The 8,117-nt window shown below is 38.7% G+C and overlaps 1 long non-coding RNA gene across 1 annotated transcript; it reads left to right on the top strand.

Annotated features, from left to right (window-relative positions):
* The first annotated feature begins 1,731 nt into the window (after positions 1-1,731).
* Positions 1,732-6,558, top strand: LOC137163614 (uncharacterized). The gene is made up of 3 exons (XR_010922734.1): positions 1,732-1,836; positions 4,722-4,876; positions 6,225-6,558. It is a non-coding gene; the product is annotated as an uncharacterized lncRNA (long non-coding RNA).
* The last annotated feature ends 1,559 nt before the right edge of the window (positions 6,559-8,117 follow it).

Raw genomic sequence — 8,117 nt, 5'->3', positions numbered from 1 at the left:
TCTATATTTGTGGCATAACTTATCATTTAAAATTTTAAGACGTTTGTAGCCCCAATTCTGAAGAGTTACTCCTATTTCTTTCCTATGTCTCAGATATATAAAATATTCTTTTCTTTGTTTGTGGGGTTTTTTTGTGGGGGAGAAGGGCATTAAATTGTGATCACCATCTTAATGTTTGAAAACACTGGATAATTAACAATGCTAACATCATTGCCTTCAACTCCTTTGCAGCCACAATTTTTAAATTAATCTTTTTACATAATTTTTATCAAAGCTTGAGGGAAGTTTATGTCAGAGGCAGTCTCTGTAAAAGGAGCGTGTTTGGTTTTCTGTGGAGCTGTGCTTTCAAATGAATGACCCTGTGATTCTTGTAGGTACCATGGCTGAGGAGATTCGACCCGCTGTGCTAGAGAGACACCAAGGTGCTCTGTATACACTCTTCCCTGATCATTCTGTGGTGAAGCACTTTGATCAGGTGGACATCTCTAATGGCTTGGATTGGTCACTGGATCATAAGACTTTCTTTTACATTGATAACCCTGTCCTACTCTGTGGATGCCTTTGACTATGTTGCACACAGGAAAAATTTGTATGAATTCTTTTCTTATGCTAAAATATTTTAAAGTTACTTTTCTGTGCAGTTTTTTCTTTCAACTAGTAAGCAAAAATCATGTGGGATCCAGGCCCAACGTACACCTGTGGTCCTGGAACACATTTTTGGAGTTAGTGTAATTGTGCTTTGGCGTCATCCGTGCTGGACATCAAAACCCTGTTTAAAACAAGTTATCAGAAACCAAGTTTAAAAAAAAAAGCTCATCTAAGAAGGCCCAGAGTCGTTAGATGGGTTGGGTCATATTATGACATTATTAAACTATATATAGTTAAGGTTAAGATTTTGTCACAGTTCTATGTAGTACAAGTCACGGGCAGTAAATAAAAATTCACAGAACCATGACCTGTCCCTGACTTTTACTAAAAATAACCATGACAAAATGGGGCTGACAGGGATGAGAGCCCAAGCCCTGCTGCAGGAGAGGAGTACAGGTCTGGAGTCCAGCACCCCTGACCTGGAGGATCAGAGCTCTACTGTGCGGGTCACCTGCTTCCCGCAGCAGCTTGGTAAAATGTTCACGTAGTGAGAGAGTTTTTTTTTTTTTTTTAAATTGACAGTGTCCCTTTGAGTTCATAGTATTCCTAACTTTCTGTTGATTTATTTATTTTGAAGGTCAGCTTTGAGTTTGAACAGCAATTAGTAGTGATGTGTTCTAGGAACCTCTTTATTGAGATGGCTCCAGTTCTCAGGTGGATTGAAAAAATCCATTTTTGAAATGGCCCAGACAGCCTATAAAATACACAGAATTATTAATTCTTATAATGTATTCAGTAGTTCCCTAATTTATAGTTAAGGGGAAAATATGGTTGACACATCAGAAGAGAGCACCAAAAATAATCATTATGCTTTTGACAGTCAAACAGTTACAGACTGTCAAGTTGACTAATAACCATTTGGGAAAACAAACTGACAAGCCTCAAAGCTTTTATATACGCTCTCCTCTGCAGGAGTGTGGGGAGCTAGGATTCAGTGCAGCATTAGAAAATCAGCCTTCTTAAGCTAATTTTTAAGACTGAGGAAAATGTTAACTCACAATCACAATACTTTTTATCTCACCTAGTGTATGACGCTAATTAATTTCCTTTTGTAGGCAATGGCAGGAGTATGTATAAGCTAGAAAAGGAAAAAGCATCCCTGATGGAATGTGTATTGATACACAGAAGCCAAACTCTGGGTGGCCTGTTATGATGGAGGAAGAGTGATCCGTCTAGACCCTGAGACAGGTAAGTCCTCACAGAGGGTGAACTGAAATCTTGCATTAAATAAGCTAAGGCGCAACTGGGTTATATGCTTTTCTGGAAGTGTGGCTGTACTCATCTACTGTGGGTGAACAGCTCTTGTGTTAAATACTCATTCCAATACTAATTTTGTAAACACATCTACAGCTTCCTTGCTAATTAGTACCAAAAAGTTAAAAGTTAGTCTAGTTGTGGATATGTCACCTTTGTGATCAACGTACTAACTGTATTGGAGAGGATATGATTGCTGAAGGAAATGAGGAACAGAAGATGCTTCTGTTACACATTTTTTATATGTTTATCTATTGAAGAGTTCTGATAGCGACCAAACTTGACAGGTTTGAGATGGGTTTTACACATTCATTATGTAATAGAATCTGCACCAGTACATTTCCAACTTGCCTCTAGATGGTAGTATAGCTGAACTGTTTCTATGATTCCTCATATTTGTTGGCCTTTGGTTGATAGTACATGTACAAGCCTGTTTGAATTCACAGTCTCTGACATTTTTTCAGTCTGGGCCTGGTGTTTACTATATTGGTAAATGGTCTGGAAGAAGGGGTAAACAGTAAAATGGAAAAATGGCTGAAGACACAAATTGATTTAGATAGTACCTCATTTTGGCACATGTACAAAAGTTACCAGTGTTCCACACACATGTGGTATCCACTCACTTTTAGTATGTAAATTATTTACACGCTAAATAATCAGGGAATTGAGGCTATAGAGTTCTTTAAGGAATCCCACACCATTTTAACTTTCCTGCATGAATAATTCGTGTGTGCACGCGTTTGCCTCCCTCGTTTTGTCTTTGTCACGTGTAACTTCCCACATTCGGGACTTGGCAGGTTGAGAGGTATGAGGAAGTTTTAGTCAAGCCTAGAAAAGTCTGTAAGGAACTACAGAGAGACCTAACAAAGCTAGTTGAATGGGCAGCATGATGGCTTATGAAATTCTATTTTGACAAAGAGAAGGTAATACATATTTTAAAGGAATATTTTAATTGCACAGTTTGACTCTACGTACTGCTTGGTTCTAAATTAACTAAGTACTCACTCATTCTTTTCTGAAATCTCATTTTTGGACTTGATTATCAAATATGAGCCAAGTAACCATTGTTGTGGTCTGATTGTGCTGGTACTTCATTTAGAAAAGGAAATAAGAGTAGCTTGTTGGGTGAGGCAAAAGGCTGTTGGCAAGTAAAGTAGTGAACAAAATGATCTGTTTTAAATAAACACAAGGGTGAAATCTTGGCCTGATGAAGTCCATGGCAAAGCTCCTTTCGACTTCAAAGGAGCTAGGAGTTTTCACTCCTGAAGTATTTCAGCATCAAATACATTTTTGTACTTTCAATACATCATTACATTGTTTCTACTTGCAAGGATTACCAACATAAATGAGGGGGAGAGCGGGAGAGAGAAAATGTATTTAAAAGAAACACAGGAATACAGAGGAGCTCAGCAGAATTCCAGAGAAGTATGAAATATCTGTATGGTGGATAGGATAAAAATACGTAATGGATCTAAACCCCTCATGATTTAGGGCCTAAGACAAGCACTTCTGCCTGAGGTTAGAAAGAATTTCCACCTTTACAGACAGGTTTTTCCATAATTGTTCATTATGAGTTTCTCAAAACTTCTTTTGAAGCATCTGGTACTGGCTGCTACCGGGAACAGGATACTTGGCTAAATGGACCACTGGCATGTTAGTTTACGTGTCTCTGTAATAATTATATAGACATCTGCGTGCTCTGCAAAGTTCAGTTACGCATTGTCATTCTTGTTATGTGGGTCTGATCCAGAGTCCATTGAAGTCTGTTTTTGAGTGTTTGAATTTAATCATAATAATAATGAGATGTCAAAATAACAAGTTCAACTGGAATTATTGAAAGATTATCAAAGATGAATACAGCACTATATAATTCACTTTACCAGTCTTTGTGAATGGTGAAAAGCTGAAAACCTGTTTCTTTCCTCTGAAACTGCTGAAATGCTGGCAGTTTTCATTCCCAATCTAATGCTCAGAATCTTTCCTTTTATAGGGTATGAAACAAAAACATTCCTTTTGGAGTGAAAAATTATTTTCCCACAATGTGTACAGGTTTTGATATCTCAGTTTATCTCATTACTTATGGAATGTCTTTTCTGGTATCTCAGTTTACCTTATTAATAACCCAAAGGTATTTTTAATCCAGTCATTATTACTGACAAGTGTGGCAACAGGCAGTTGCTAATGAGTTAAAACCTTTATCAAGGAGTCGTCATTTCGTTCATTACGGACACATCTGCAATAACAAAAACCTCTTACCAGGCACAGAACATAATTGGATCATAAGCACTGCTTATCAATTACCCAGTCTTGTTTATCATAACATATTTCTGTAGGGAACCTTCGTTAATTTTGAGAGGGGCAGGGAATAATTAGGTACATCCCAATACTTAATTACATACATTCCTGAGTGTTACTCACACACTAAGTTCAGTTTAAGGATAGAATTGCGTATAGAGACACAACATTAAAAAGATTTTGGGTAACAGGTAAGAGAATTATGAGAGTTTAACATACAAAAATAATAAAAGGTTAATATTTATTAACAAAATGGAAAGATGCCTAGTGTCTTCATTGGTCTTTGGATCAGGCCCCATTTATGGAATTAGAGATTAAGTAGCTTGCCAAAAGCTATATTGGGAGTAAGTGACAGAGTCACTCAGAATTCTTCCCAGCCGCGCACACAGCCTACTAAATCACACAAGTACCCTCCTCTCCCCTGATATTTCTGTGCAGCACATGGTTCCACACTGGTTACTGGCAATTTGTTACATTCTCTGTAGAAAATAAACCAACAAAAAAGCTGTTTTTTTTCCCTCCAGGAAAAAGAATCCAGACTGTAAAGCTGCCTGTTAACAAAACAACTTCCTGCTGTTTCGGTGGACAGGATTATTCTGAATTGTATGTGAGTTCTGCCTGTCAAGGAATGGATGATGAGTGGTTTAAACGACAACCACAGGCTGGTGGTATTTTCAAGGTGATCAAATTATTTGCTTTCTTTTAAAAGGCCAGAAAGAATTTTCTTATGCATTTCGATTTCAAGGCAGTTGGGGTCAGTCTGAAGATACCATATCACTTAAAAAGATGGTTCTTTGTTTTTTGACTTTCAATTTTTTTTGTGTCTATTGCTGTATTTAGAAAATTGTTAGTCTTTTCATGTTTACGTGGTAGTCTAGTTCTAAACTTGTAACAGTGCTGACATACCTAATGTTCTGTTTAATGATAATGTTCCATACAAAAAAACTCTACTTTTAAGAAAATTCCCAACATTAGCAGGGTAAAAACTGGTAGAGAATTTTTGTTTTGTTGTAATCAATGACAAGTAGGAGGCAATGTGTTATCTACTCAACAGTTATTTATAACTTAGTTTGCTATTTTTTTTTTTAGCGGTGAGTGTCATAGTGCCTGCATGCCCTGTAGCGTCCTCTGCTTACCGAATATGGCGCTGCAGGTTCCCTCTGCTTCAGTTTCCCCTCGCCCTGAGTTTTCTGTTTCTTCCGGGGCTCATGTGGCTCAGCACTCCAGCTGGGTCACTGTAAATTCAGTCCCCTTCTGGGGAAACAGACATCCAAACAAAGTTCTTTTGCCCCTCTTAGTTCCTCTTTGGCCCATCCTCTGGACTCAATTCCCAGCCCCTTCTGAGCCGCTTTTAAGTCTTTCTCTTCTGGGATGGAGCACTGACACCCAGACTGCTTTCCCTGGAGCCCTCTCATAGGCTCAGCTCTCTGGGTTACCTTTCAGTCTTCCCTGCTCTAGGAGACAGGGCTGAATCCCGTGTTTCTTCCAGACCCTACTTCAGGGCCTTTCACTGGAGCCCAACTTCTTCCCTGAGTTTCCTTCGTCCTTTTGAGTCCCAGGTGTTTCAGGCTGTCTCCTGACCCAATTAGTCCTTAGGCTGGCAGGCAGCTAATTGTTGGCAGGGCTGACTGAACAAGGTTGGCTAGCCTCAGGCCTCCTCGCCCTTTTAGGGGCAGGCCAGCCTGTTACACAGACCCTGTGGATATAAAGCCCTGATCACGCAATTGGCTGCGTGCAGGCACATCTCTGTAGCCATAACCAGTCAATTGTCGGATTGAGGCCCAGGTGTGTTGGAAAGAGGGTTGTCAGGAGAATGGACCATGGCTTAGAAATTACAGTTCTTTGGAAAGAGTAGTGGGTTGTAATTAACAGCTAGCAATGGGCTGTAATGTAGAAAATAGCAGGATATCAAGTTGGACACAGTCTTTTAGAAAAAATTACTCTGAGGAAAGATACATGAATCATCACAATTATCCTCTCTCTCTCTCTCCCTCCCTTCTCCCTCTCTGCCTTTTTTTCTTAAATAGATAACTGGACTAGGGGTGAAAGGAGTTCCACCGTATTCATTTGCAGGTTAAATATTCACTCTTCAGAACAAACAGAAGTACACATCAAAAGCAGGAGTAGCTTAATCAAGGAACATTAAAGAAGTACTTTTAGCTGGGATTCTACATCTTCTGCATTTGAAACCACAGCCCTTCGGTAGACTTCTGGCAGAAATGGATAAATGAGGCAATGTTTGAAGTGCATCAAATTTTTCAAAATTCTTTGTTTTCTTGGACTTTTGTATAACTTTGAATATCTCCTGTAATTTTATGTAGGACTAACTTTATTCTCATCTTAATAAAGTTTGGAATATAACTTCAGCAGTGGTACTTTTTTGCTTTTAACATATTTTTTTTCATATTGTTTGCTCTACTATCGCCTTTCTATTTGCAGTTTACGGTATATTGATTCACAGATAAAACTTTTTACATTTTTACATTCATTTGCTTGCTACCTCTCTCAGACAAACTTTCAAAGCTTCACATAAATTATCCATTGTCTACATTCACAATAAAGAAAATATATTAGAGTGACACAAATAACTTAGCCAGAGATGTTTAATTTTAAATGGCTAGCTTGTTTTATATAATTGATTTTTGCAGGTAATTTACATTTATTATTAAATTAGTTAAATTAGTTCCTAACTTCATTAGCTATCATAGCCATCCTTGTATCTGCAGAATAGAAACAGAAAGTGCAATAGGCTTGCGCTATACAGGTAACATACCCCTTCACTTTCAAGATCCTGGTTTCACACATCTCCCATGTCCATCAACATCTCACTAGAGTTCATCTGTGATAGCATTTGAGGATGATGGGTATGAGGGGGATTTTCTTATCAACAGAGCAATAAAGAGGAGAGAAGCTGATTTCCTCTCAAGTTCCTTGTTTATGTTCTGAGGCATTAATACAAGTCACCTGTATGAACACATCAGGATTTTATACAGTACTGATCACTATTATACCTAAGTGCTACACATACAGCTGACCAGAAGAAAAATCTCTGGAAAGTTTCATTTTTTTCAGTAAAAATTCAAATACTAGAAAACTTTGGCTGAAAACTGAAAAATTTCAATTTGGAAATACTGAACAGTGACTCATTGACATTGTAGTTTGGGTGCCTCATGCTCTTTTTCTCCTCTATAAGGTGGGCATCTTGTTCAGACTATACCTCCCATGAGGCACAATGCTCTCCCCTGTTGGAGAGTCCCTGTTGGAGAGCACGCATCCTGGGAGAAGTAGTCTGACAAGGGGGTCTGGGGCCCATAGAGGAGAATGGGGATAAAACTCCCCTAAGGTTCCATGGCAGCATTTCCAAACTGTAATATTTAGGTTTCTGGGCATTTGTTGTTTTTTCATGAAAAAGATTTATTTGAAAACCCAATTTTTAATCAAAAATAATTTTGACCAATGACTGCTGAAGGACCATAAAAGTCCCCTAAAAAGGCTCCATTCTCCAGGGCAACAGGCTTACACATCATGCTTGCTTGGAGCTTTTCATAAATATGTGAGACTAAGGCTATGTGTACATGACGGTGGCAAATTCGCCACTGTCAGATCGATTTTTCTGGATTGATTGAGCATCAGTGAAGACCAGCTCAATTGATCCAGCAGTTGATCTATTAAAACCACCTCCAAAAAAAGCATAGCACTGCATCGACGGGAACACATTTCCCGTTGGCACAGCACCGTGAAGATGGCATGCTAAAGGGAACTAACAAAGTCAACGAGAGTTATGCAAGGTGTTCTGTGTAGCTTGCGTAACTCCCGTTGACTGCCGCCGAATTTTGCCAGCAGTGTAGACCTGCCCTAACAGAGATTTTATCCTTAGAAGGCTTGGAGGAGTTGGAGATACTGTGTTAAACAGGCATTAG

Source organism: Emydura macquarii, unplaced genomic scaffold (assembly GCF_026122565.2).
Source record: "Emydura macquarii macquarii isolate MOO-44397 ecotype Brisbane River unplaced genomic scaffold, CSIRO-AGI_Emac_v2 contig_2632, whole genome shotgun sequence".
Classification (NCBI taxonomy): Eukaryota; Metazoa; Chordata; order Testudines; family Chelidae; genus Emydura; species Emydura macquarii.
Note: the sequence above shows the minus strand (reverse complement) of the source record. Positions and strands in the feature narration are given on the sequence as shown.